This window comes from Spermophilus citellus (assembly GCF_964194105.1).
Source record: "Spermophilus citellus genome assembly, chromosome: 13".
Classification (NCBI taxonomy): domain Eukaryota; kingdom Metazoa; phylum Chordata; class Mammalia; order Rodentia; family Sciuridae; genus Spermophilus; species Spermophilus citellus.
The window spans coordinates 71,938,753-71,951,754 of record NC_138193.1 but is presented as its reverse complement, the minus strand read 5'-3'; positions in this window follow the sequence as shown (position 1 = coordinate 71,951,754).

Below are 13,002 nucleotides of genomic sequence, written 5' to 3'. Positions count from 1 at the left end.
CATTGCACATATTTTGAACACGTCTATCTGAACAAGGACAGAAAAGTGGGCGTACGAGACTGGGGTTAGTTCAATGGTAGAGTGTCTGCTTAGATTGTCTGCTTAGCATGCACAGACCTTGGTTCAATACCTAGCACCAGGGGAGGGAAAAAAAAAAAAAAAGCCAGGCACAATGGCACACACCTCTAATCCCAGCAGCTGGGGAGGCTGAGGCAGGAGGATTGCAAGTTCTAGACCAACCTCAGCAACTTAGGCTCTAAACAACTTTGCAAGACCCTGCCTCAAAAATAAAAAGGGCTAAGGAGGGCTGGGATTGTGGTTCAGTGGTAGAGCGCTCCCCTAGCACGGGCGGGACCGGGGTTGGATCCTCAACACCACACAAAAATAAAGGCATTGTGTTGTGTCCATCTATACCTAAAAAATAAATATTTTTTAAAAATTAACTATTTTAGGATTATTTGTAGATTTTAGTAGGAAGCAGAATACAGAAAGCATGCACTTTTTTAATTTTTTTTTTTTTTTTTTTTGTAGATGGACAGAATGCCTTTATTTTGTTTATTTTTATGTGGTGTTGAGGATCGAACCCAGTGCCTCACACATGCTAGGTAAGCACTTTTGTCACTGAGCTACAGCCCCCTCTGAGCATGCACTTTAAATTCAGACCTATGCATAGATTCTCTTTTTAACTTACTGTGTATGAGCTATGATAAAACAACTGCACACAGCATAGAACAAACATTTGATGTCACCAGAATGTCTGGGTGTTTGTTTGTTTTTTTTCCCTCCAACATCAGCAGGTATCCAATAATTCCATTCAATTCTAGCTCTACTAGGACTTCACATCAAATCTCACAAGTAAAAGGGCTTTTCCCCCAATACTATCCCAACTTCAGATTCCAGTTGCAAGTCTGTGCCTCCAGTACTTTTGACCAACCAGCCATATGTCAGGTTCCCAGTACCCCTCCTTGGGCTCAAAAAACCACTAGAATGGTGCACAGAACTCACTTGGTTTACCAGTTTGTCCTAAAGGATACCACTCTGATCAGCCAGACAGAAGAGACATAAAACAAGGAATGGGGATGAGAAGAACATAGAGCTTCCATGCCCTTCTTAGGTATGGCACCCTCCCAGAACCTCTGTATGGCCAAGCAAGGTGGCGCACAGCTTCAATCCCAGTGGCTCAGGATTCTCAGGGGGATTAAGAGTCTAAAAGCCAGCCTCAGCGAGGGTGAGGCACTCAGCAACTTGGTGAGACCCTGTCTCTAAATAAAATACAAAAAAGGGCTGGGGATGTGGCTGCTGGAGTGCCCCTGAGTTCAAGTTCCAGTACAAAAAAAAAAAAAAAGAACCTCTATATGTTCAATAATATGGGAGCTTATTAAACCTCAAGAGTGAGATGGAGGGGCTGGGGATGTGGCTCAAGCGGTAGCGAGCTCGCCTGGCATGGGTGCAGCCCGGTTTGATCCTCAGCACCACATACAAATAAAGATGTGTCCGCCGAAAAACTAAAAAAAAAAATAAGTATTTTAAAAACCTCTCTCTTTAAAAAAAAAAGAGTGAGATGGATATATTGCTCAGAGGGAATGCACCATGTGCAAGTCCCAAGGTTCAAACCCAAGCACCACAAAAAACAGGATCTCAAAGAGTTCAAATGTTTATAGAACTGAGTCTCTAGACTCTCCCCTACCCCCTGATGAACAGTAACATCCAGAGGCTAAGAGTCTCACTCAAAGTCACCTCATTAGCATAAACTCTAGTTTAAGCCCAGGGAGCTCATTGTGAATAACAAGAGATACTTTTTTTTGGTACCAGGAATTGAACTCAGGTGCACTTAACTACCGAGTCACATCCTTAGCCCTTTTTATTTCAAGAGAGGGTCTTGCTAAGTTGCTTGGGGCCTTGCTAAATTGCTGAGGCTCCTTTCCAACTTGTGATCCTCCTGCCTCAGCTTCCTCAACAGCTGGGGTTACAGCATGCACTGCCACTACACCCAACTAACAAAAGATACTCATATCACTCAGGAAATTACTAGGGTTTTAAGAGCTCTGGGACAAAGAACAAATGTTTGTTATAACAACTATGTAAGCCTGGACAGATCAGTGGAGCCTCTTCAGGCTTCAATACATCTTTTATAGAGAGAATATTTATTTCTTAAGGTGATTGTATTACCTAGAACCTCAAAGAATAAATAAAGTGGGCTGGGGATGTGGCTCAAGCGGTAGCGTGCTCGCCTGGCATGCGTGCGGCCCGGGTTTGATCCTCAGCACCACATACAAACAAAGATGTTGTGTCTGCCGAGAACTAAAAAAAATAAATATTTAAAAAAATTCTCTCTCTCTAAAAAAAAAATAAATAAATAAATAAAGTGGTACCAGTTAGTAACTTTATGAAAAAGCCTAGTCTACTACTTCCTAATAAGGATAAACTTCCTTCTTAATACTGCCCTTGTCTCCCATAACACAATAATATCAAAGACCAAAGCTACTAAGTTGGTCAGTTTTCCAACTGTATCTCAATCAACTTAAAAAGAGGAATGGGTTTTTGTGTTTTTTTGTTTGTTTGTTTGTTTGTTTTACTCACAGATTTGAAGGTTGCATCCCTGGACAGATGACCTGTCGATGTGAAGAGGCAGCACATCACAGCATCTCAGGGGACATCAAGTGGCAGAAACAGCTTATTATCAATGAATTAAAACAACAGAATTGTCCTCACATTTAGACTATAAGAAGGAGGTAATTAGAATTATGAAAGTTCAGTGCCAGAAAGCAATTTGAGAATATTTAGACCAAACTCTCGGGTTCTCTAGAGGAACAGAACCAACAGGAGGTATGATTATAAAAAGGGGATTTATTAGATTGGCTTACACAACCGGAAGCTGGATAGTCCACAATGGCTTTTTGCAGGCGGGAGAGCTGGAGGAACCAGTAGCAGCGCAGTTCAAGAGGCTGAAGCCTCAGAACAAGAGAGATCAATGATGATTCCCCAGTCCAAGTACGAAAGCTCTGGAAACTCCCTGGAGAATCACTGGCAGAGTCCTAGTTGGAAGATTGAAGGAGCTCCTCAGGTGATCGCAGCAGCAATCAAGAACCCCCACAACAAGAAAGGAGCTTGCATCTGCTTCTGCTTCCCTTTTCTTCCAACTTTTATTCCATACAAGTCTCCAGCCTACTGCAGGGTGCTGACCATGCTTAGGGAGTATCTCCATTTCAGTTGGCTATTCCACATGCCAATCATTCCCAGACACAGCCCCCTGGCCACATTCAAAAGCCTTTAATCTTCTGCATCTCTTAATCCAATCAAATTGAGGATTCAAATTGACCATTACTGTGTATGTGTGTGTGTGTGTGTGTGTACACTCACACACATGTATACACACACATACATACATACACACACATACTGTATTGGAATAGCTTACCAAGAAAGATGCTTTAAAATAGGAGTCATTAATTCAAAATAATAAAGGTTTTTTGAGAGTCAACCTTCTCATTGTCTCTCTCCAGGTGAAGTCTGTTAAAGTGGGTGATCTACCAAATCAGACTCTTTAGGACTAAAAGACTTTTCTTTTAGCTTTATCTGCTCTTCCTCAAAATGCCAGTAGGTGGGGCTTATAGCCTAGCCATAGTATCTGTATTCTTGATGAAAGGAATGTTGGCAACAAATTCTCTCAAACCAGAATAGTGCGCCTGTGCACGGTCCCTGGTGAAATAACCTTCGCATTTAATCAGATACACAGACCTGGCCTCATTTATGACCACATTTAAACTATCTAGTACTTCATAAGGCTCAATTATTGACCCAGTAGGTCCAAAACACTAGCATAAAAAGACTTAAGCCTTTTTTCTTTACCACAAAAATCAAGGCCCAAATCTTTTTTTTTTTAAGAGAGAGTGAGAGAGGAGAGAGAGAGAGAGTGAGAGAGGAGAGAGAGAGAGAGAGAGCATTTTTTTAATATTTATTTTTTAGTTCTCGGCGGACACAACATCTTTGTTGGTATGTGGTGCTGAGGATCGAACCCGGGCCGCACACCTGCCAGGCGAGCGCGCTACTGCTTGAGCCACATCCCCAGCCCTAAGGCCCAAATCTTGAATTGTTAGTATTTGCAACCGGAGCTTCAAATTAAAATGAATACTAGCCACCTAAATCTGACTTTCAACTTTATTTCTAGAATATTCCTAGTTTCTTATATTTTCATTTAAATGTAAAAATAGAATTATCTTTCATATTCATGGATTTGGGGGATTTTTGGTGGTGGTGGTGTTACTGGAGATTGAACCCAAGGGTGCATAACCACTGAGATACATCCCCAGCCCTTTTTCTTTTTTTATTTTAAGACAGGATCTCACTAAATTGCTTAGGGCCTCAACAAGTTAGGATGTTGTAGATTACAATGAGCTATTGAGGTAAAAGTTTTCTAAATATGTTGCCATGGTGACCTGGCTTAAGAGAAAATTCGTTTCTCCACTTCTTTTCTTTACTTGTTTGGCAGGCATAGTAGAGCAGCCATCAACCACTATACCAGAAGGGGATGCTTTATCTCATGCCAAATAGTCTCAAAAGCAGGTTGTTTAAGCAAGCAAGATGATCCAGTAGGTTGTGAGAAGAAAATATTAGAAATTTTCATTTTCCATCTGTTAAAGAAGAATTAAGCCGCAGTATCACATAGTAATGTGGTCTGATGCTGTCATTCGTGAGTCAGAAACACAAAATTGTCTGAGGAGGGCATTACATATATAGAAGAAAGGAGTTGGTGGGGATACCTTCCTTTATCTTTCACTTTCACCAAATTACAGCATTGTAGGTTAACTAATGTCCCTGTCACATTCCAGAAAAATGGAATTGTCACTTTAAATATTAGCATTAAGATTACACATTATCAGGTATACACAAATCTGAATTCTGGTATAGAGGTTAAAGGTTATTCTCACCAACCATGGCTCCAATCACTGAGGTCTTAGTATCTCACAATACTTTTTCATGTTGATTGGGGAAAAAAGAATATATTTATGGTTAGCTCTTGGAAGAATCTATAGTTTGAAGACGACTAGAATTCCACTCTTTAACATTTAGAGAAAATGAAGGTAAGTCTGACAGTCTCAAAATTTAAAAAACAGAAACAAGATCAAATTATTAATAAATGAAATATAAGGCTTTCATGTCCTGCATCCACACTTATTTGTAAATTGTAAAGCATTTTAGTATGTTTTACATCTGATGCAAAAAATGTCCACCCAAAGCAAGTAAATCAGACAGAATTTTCTGGAAATGATAACCAAAGACATTTGTAAGAGTGTAAAATATTGTTAAATCTCACAACTAATCATGTACTATATATTTCAAATCTGTTAAACTGCTTTCTAGTACCTTTCAATAGAATAAAGTGTGCTTTGCCTTGAATTTAAGAAATATTATATAGCTTCCTATTCTTAAAATAGTTTTTTATCTAGTAAATACATAATATGAAAAGTCAAACGTATTTAAAAGTCCAACAGTTTAGTGTTTGAAAACCCAGCAAGTTGAACCTACTCTCTGAAATCACTCAGTAATAAAGCCCAAAACAGTGAACTTGCTGCTAGGTAAGCACTGTACCGCTGAGCTACACCCAGAGGTCATTATTTCCTGACTTTCAGGATGACAGGTGACTTCCAGAATGTGCTTTTATAATAACAAAAATGACAGCTATCACATATTGAACATCAATTAAGTACCAGGCACTAGGCTAACCACCATATAGCCTACAATGACAATCTTATGAGGTACACTTACGTCTTTAACCACAGAGAAGCAAAATGAGACTCAGGGTTGAGTTAATTACAAGTGGCTGAGCCAACACTTTTCTCCATTCAGATTCCAGAGTCTATATTCATAAACTTATGCTACAGTGCTTTCTATTTATAGAAACATCTCCTGCCCCAGGAACCACTCTGTTATCACCTCCCACCTGAGAGAACACACAGACAAGCTCAGCAACAGGGCCTGTAAAATGAGGGAAATTAATTTTGTCCTGGCAAGAGAAATACATATATATATATATATATATATATATATATATATATATATGTCATTTTTCTCCAGTATGTTATTTTTATGAAATACCACTTTTTTTGGGGGGTGAGGAAGAGGTAACTGGAATTGAGCACAGGGGTACTTTACCGCTGAGCCACAACCCCAGAACTTTTTATTTTGAGACAAGTTATCGCTAAGTTGCTGGCATCAAACTTGAGATTCTCCTGTCTCAGCCTCCTGAGTCACTGGGATTATAGGTGGGTGCCACTTCACCTGAAGATTAACACTTTTGGGGGGCTATGTTTGGTAGTTTGAGGGGGGAAAATTTACTGCAGTTTTACAATGACTCAGAAAAGAAAAGGAACAGAATTTTTTTTATCAATTTGTTTTGTCTTCATGTAATTTTTTTCCCTGTCTTACAGCCACATTCTTGGGGTTCCATATGCCCATGTATATGTGTGTGTGTGTGGCTGCAGATGGACCCAGGGCCTCACATACTGGGCAAGCGCTCTACTACCGAGCTACATTCAGCCTTTGTAGTTGCCTACCAAAAGAGTACAGTGGATGTATTCTTTCCTCTGTTGTATTTTCCCTACTCTATGAACTGAAAATACTCCAATTCAGAGGTACTCCGAACTCCTAAAAAAATAAAAAGCTTCCTTTATCTTTCCTCATTCATATTAATAATATTAGCTTTTACAATTTCTTTGACATATGCTGTTCCTACAGCCAAACAAATAATCCAGATATTCTGCTTGTGGAAAATATTCTACAGCATTGACACAGGTTATGAAACCTCCCCTAGTACGTTGGCCGCAGGAGACAGGCATAGAGAACTCTTTGTGAATTGCTCAGTTTTATAAGGCCTCCCTGGCATCTGAACAAGCTGCATTCTGCAGAACACCAGACTTGGCATGAAAATCAAGATTCTTACAGGGAGAGTCAACAGAAAGATCCCCCTCCCTCGTCAGCACGCTACAGGGAGCTGAAGGAGCAGCACCATGTCGAAAGAGCAAACCTTCACATAAACGAACTCAGAGAAACCCATGAACCAGCTCAATGCCAGACAAGGGTGTTGAGACTCTGCTTTATTTGGGTGGGGGGAAGTAAAGGTGACTGAGTTGTCCGTAGTAATGAAGTGATACTTTGGTAAAATTCATCTCAAAGGCATTGGACCCAAAGAGACTGCCTATTAACTATTTCTTGTGGAAAGTAAAATTTCCCTAAATCTTCACCTTTTTTCAAATTGTGGTATATTTTATAGTAATTGGTAGTATCCCTCTCCAATCTCCCTCCAGAACCGATTATCCCTTCTCTTCTGCAATTCCTTCGTGGGTGCAGAAGGATTTTGTTTCATCTTCAATAACTTCAGGCACCATCACAAGCTAAGGAATTTCAGGGTGAACGAACACAGGTTGTCTGGTAGCCCTCAGAGCTGGATAACAGTTCTCTGAGTAAAGAGCCAGGAACAGGACCATGTAGTCCTCCTACATCAGGACATAGGTCACCCTGCTGACTGATAGTCACTCTGGGAAAATAGAGAAGGATAAAGAAAATACCAAACATGGGGAAATTGTAAGCCAGCCAGAATTAGATGTGTCAACAGGACTTTCAGGCTTCATTCACTCATTCATTTATTGTTTGACTCATTTATTCAATAGCCCACTAGGGCGGAAAGGTACTAAGGATATGATGCTGAACAAAATAGACAGTCTTTGCCCAGTAGAGCTTGATTCTAGCGAGGAGACAGCGAGTAAGCAATTATATACAACAGTTGAGGACTGAACTGTGTTCCTCCACATTCATATTTTCAAGTTGTAACTCCTGATGTGACTATATTTGGAGAGAGAGCCTTTAAGAAGGCAATTAAGGTTAAATGAGGTCATAAGGGGAGGGCCCTCATGATGGGATGAGTGCCCTTATAAAAGAAGACACAAAGGAGCTGGCTTCCTCCCTCTCTGCCATGTGAAGCCACCTAGCAAGAAGGCAGTCACCTAAAAGTCAGAAAGAAAGCTTCATCAGGAATCAGCCCTGATAGTACCTTGATCTTGGACTTCCAACTTCCAGAGCAGGAGAAAATAAATTTTTGTTGTGTAAGTCACCCAGTCTATGGTACATGGCAACCTGAGCAGACCAACACAGTAACATAATGTCAGGAAACAAATAAGGACTATGGAAAAATCAGGTGAGGTAGAGAGAGAGATTGACGGAATAGAGAGCCACACTGAATAGGGGACTAGGAAAGGCCCCTGGGGAATATCATTCCAGGTGAAGGATTTTTGCGGGAAGTCCCGGACATGGGATAAAATTGAGGCATGTGAGAAATGGCCCAAAAGCGTATGCAGCCTGAACATGTTGGGCAGGGTGTGAAAGAAAGGAAAAGGACAGAGAGAGGAAACCAGAGACCAGATGATTAGGGCAACACAGGCCATGGCAAGCACTTCAAAGTTTGTACTAAGTGGGGTCAACTGGAAAGCCACCAGAAGGCTATAAACAGGAGAGTGACATTTATGTCTTTAAGAGGATCGCTGTGACATAGGCAAGAGACCATAACACACACACACAAAAAGAAAGGCTGGTACATTGTTGTGAGACCAGTTTAAAAGTCCAGGTGAGAGAGTTTGGAGACGTGGACCAGAAGGCGTGGGGATGGAAGAAAGGAGAAATAGCTGGATTCAGAGTATATTTGTGAGGTGATTCAGCATTTGTCAAACAGATGGGATGTAGTATGCAGGAGAAAGAAAGGAGTCAAGGACACCAAATTGAGCTGTGCTCCTGTGTACCTGTGTGTCCTTTACTGAGGTGACAAAATAGAGGGAGGAGAAAGTTTGGTGGGGAGTCGTATTGAACCAAAAGTTCAGTTTCATGTCTGTTAAATTTTTTTTTTTGAGAGAGAATTTTTTTAATATTTATTTTTTAGTTCTCGGCAGACACAACATCTTTGTTTGTATGTGGTGCTGAGGATCGAACCCGGGCCGCACGCATGCCAGGCAAGCGCGCTACCGCTTGAGCCACATCCCCAGCCCCTCATGTCTGTTAAATTTTGAGAAGCCTATTAGAGATCCAAGCAGAGATGTTAAATAGGCAATTGGACAGACCAGCATGGAGTCGAGGGAGAGGTCAGACTAGAGATACACATTTGAGATATACATTCACTGATGCTGGTATTGAAAGCCCAGAGACTCAGTATCACCATAATCATTGCCAGCATCTGCTTCTCAATGTACAGATTCATCTTTGGGGCTGGGGGCAGAAAGGAAGAGATAGTCTCCTCTCAGTTCCTTCTTTTCTTTCTCCATCACCTCAAAATAGACTCATCAAACTTCAAGTGGCCAGTGTCTTCGCCATTCTGGGAGGTGACGTGGGCTCTCTTGCCCCTCACAGCTTCGAGCACATTCTCAACATTGGGCTGATGCACACTGAGCACATTCTCCAGTCAACCGCAGAAGCAGAGTCCTCCGGGTGGTCTAGGCCTGGCCTCTCTAAAGCCTCCCTCCCTGACAGAAGAGCCTCTCCCCTCACCACTCCACAGGGCTTGGTGTCTAACTAACCCTTGTTTCCCTTCCTCCACTTCAGTAGGAGAGCACGGAGCAGATCTCTTTTAAGAGGCTCCCAGGCATCTTTTCCTTAATGGAAAAGAAAAGCAACTGCTTTAGGTGAATAAAGAGAAAAAGTGAGTGTTTCTGGGAGAGTCAAAGATCCCTCTGCAGTCTCCAGGTACACATGGCCCCTGAACTGTGAACAGAGGGCAGTCTGGGAAGAGGAGACTCCAGATTATGGAGAATCATTTTTAAAAAACCAGGGTATTCAGCCTGGTGTGGTGGTGCACGCCTGTAATAATGGAGACTCAGGAAGCTGAGGCAGGAGGATCATTAAGTCTAAGGCCAGCCTCAGCAGTGTAGTAAGGCCCTGTATTGAAATAAAAAATTGAAAGGACTGGGGATGTAGCTCGGTAGCCAAGTGCCCCTGGGTTCAATCCCCAATAACAAAAAACAAAACAAAACAAAACATGCCAACTGCCATGCTCTCATGGTTTTTAAATGTCTGAACAGGAAAGTCATCATATTGAAACATGATGTTCAAAATGTTAGGATTTTCAATATTTTTATTTTCCAAACTTTATTTTAAAAGTACATTAAAAGCATCAGAAATACAAATCTGGCCTAATGGTTAACATAAGAACAGTTATTATAAAATGTTTTAAAGACCTCACATACTTTGCATCACAGTAAAGCATCAAGAGAACTAGTTAATATACCCTGCAAGTTAATCATATTCAATTGAATTCTCATTACTCTTAGTTCTCATTTTAGCCCTTATAAAGAGACAAGTTATAGATGTCTATCTATACCTAGTTACTACTATATAGGTATAGATAGACATACATAACTTATGTAGAGACAAGTTCTGTCTAAATATCTATATCTACTTACAGATATAGACGTGAAGAGGAGCTAAGAATCTAGCTCATTGTGTATTTCATGCAAATTAAATCAATAATTTCTTGAAGAGCATAAAGAACTGAATACCTTATATGCACATGCTTAGTTCTCTTTATGCTATAATTTTTACTTCCCAAAGAAGGGCCCTATGCTGGTCAAAACATCTCAAACTCAAAGGTCACACAGGAAATCTGACATTTAAAATTTTATACATAGAAATTGCTTTTGTTATACCCTTTTATGAAATCACATTTGAAATGCCTGTCCAAAAACATATACCTTAAAAAAGTGGGAAGTATCTTCTCGACTTATGTTATGAATTATAAAGGTGTTTGGTTGATTGAACTACTAGCTTCTGACTTAAGACAAAGCTCTGATTCTTTTTTTTTAGCTCTGATTCTTAATTTGACACAGTCCTTCAAATCGTCTTGGAAGAGGATGTTAAAAAGAGGTATATATTAACCTATCTCATGGGAGTATTAATAAATAAATACAGTATTGTATTAAAATATAAAAGCACAATTGAAATAGGTAATAGTGACTTCCAAAAATAGCATTCAATTACCGCCCCCCCAAAAAAATGGTGAGAGAGTGAATATGTTATCTTCTGTTATAAAATTCGATAGGAAAACCAAAGGAAGAAAGGAAGAGAAGGGAGAGAGGAAGAGAGAAAAGGAGTAGGTAGGGTAGTCAGTTCTGAAAGGTGAATTTAAAAACCAAATAAATCCTATAGTTCATACTTAAATCTCAGAAATAGAAATGACCGGGTAAATACTGGAGGGTGTGAGGCACTAGATGAGGTGAAAGTGAACGCTAGTTGAAAATCTACTCTCTGTCCCAGGCCTCCCAGGACCTCTACTTAGGAACAGGCTCAGGGAGGGGCGCTATGCATGGACTGTCTTTCATTCAAAAGAACAAAGTAATTCCCAATGTGCAACAGTAATTCTTGAATACAACATCTTATAAAGATAGGTTTTGTAGTGTGATGCTTGAGTCTAATAGTTGAGTCCCAAAATTCCAGTGAGGTCAAGTACTGACTGTATAATGAAAATATTTTACATAAAAATGTGAGTTCACATTGTTATCCTAAGAATCACAGAGTATAGAATAAAATTAGTTTCAGGTACAGAGATACTTAATCTAGTTTCCAGGTTAAGGTTCTGGGAGTCATGGGGCGTACTCTTGTAATCCCAGCTACTGGGAGGCCAAGGCAGGGGGACCACAAGTTTGAGGCCAGCTTGGGCAACTTAGTGAGAGACCCTGGCTCAAAAAAAAAAAAAAAGAATGGGGTATCGGGGATGTTGCTTAGTGGCTGCTAGTGTGTACAAGGTCGTGGGTTCAATCCCCATTTGGCCAAAAAAAAAAAGATTAGTGGGAGGAAAAATAAAACACTTAGTTTGAAAATATATCACCTTGATAATTTTTCTACCACAATGATATAAAAATAAAGAAAAAGGAGTTATTTCTAAGTAGTTATTTGAATACTGACAGGTACTTAATAAATATTCTTACACTGTAGGAAAACCTCCCAATCCCATCTCTATGCCAAGATGGCCTAATGAATGACACAATAGTTCACACTGCCTCCCACATAACAACCCTTTCCAAGACTATAGGGGCAGGCCCCATGCACTAGGATTCTTGGATAAGATCGGTCCAAAATATAGTAATTCACTTGTAACAAGCTAAAATATCTTTCTTTTGAAAAGAACTATACAGCCAGAGGCGGTGGTGCATACCTATAATCCCAGCAACTAGGGAGGCTGAGACAGGAGGATAACAAGTTTGAGGCCAGCTTCAGCAACTTAGTCAGACCCTCAAAAAATTAGTGAAACACTGTCTCAATAAAAATAAAGTAAAAAGGGCTGAGGATGTAGCTCAATGGTAAAGTACCCTGGGTTAAATTTCCAGTACCAAAAAATAAAAAATTTAAAGAACTATACAGCTACCTCAATTGACACAGAATAATAATGTCTCTAATAAGAAATGGCAATAATCATACACTAACTTCTTAGTTGACTGTTTTATAAAAGGAAAGTACCTAATGCTTGTGTGTGCATTTTTGAGAAGGACAAAAATATAGGTAACATATTTGTGATTTTTTTGTTTTAACAATGTTATTTTTATTCAAATAAACCTGCTTACCAAAAAGTATATTAATCCCTATTTCAGGACTTCAAAGAATCAAATTTTACATTCTTAAAACAATAACACCTTCAGGAGGCTGAGGCAGAAGGATCACAAGTAGGAGGCCAGCAACTTAGCAAGACCCTGTCTGAAAATAAAATATAAAAAGGGTTAAGGATGTAGCTCAGAGATAGAGTACTTCTGAGTCCAGTCCCCCATACCAAGAAAACAAAAACCAAACCAAACAAAAAAATCAACTCATACCTTCAAGTTCATCTATTTTTTTCTTAATCCATATCTAGAGCTGAGAGTGCAGCTCAGTGCTACAGTTCATGCTTAGCATGTGCAAGGGCCTGGGTTCAATCCCCAGCACCAAAATAAAATAAAAAAACAAAATCCAGCAATATCTTTGTAGACCCATAATACT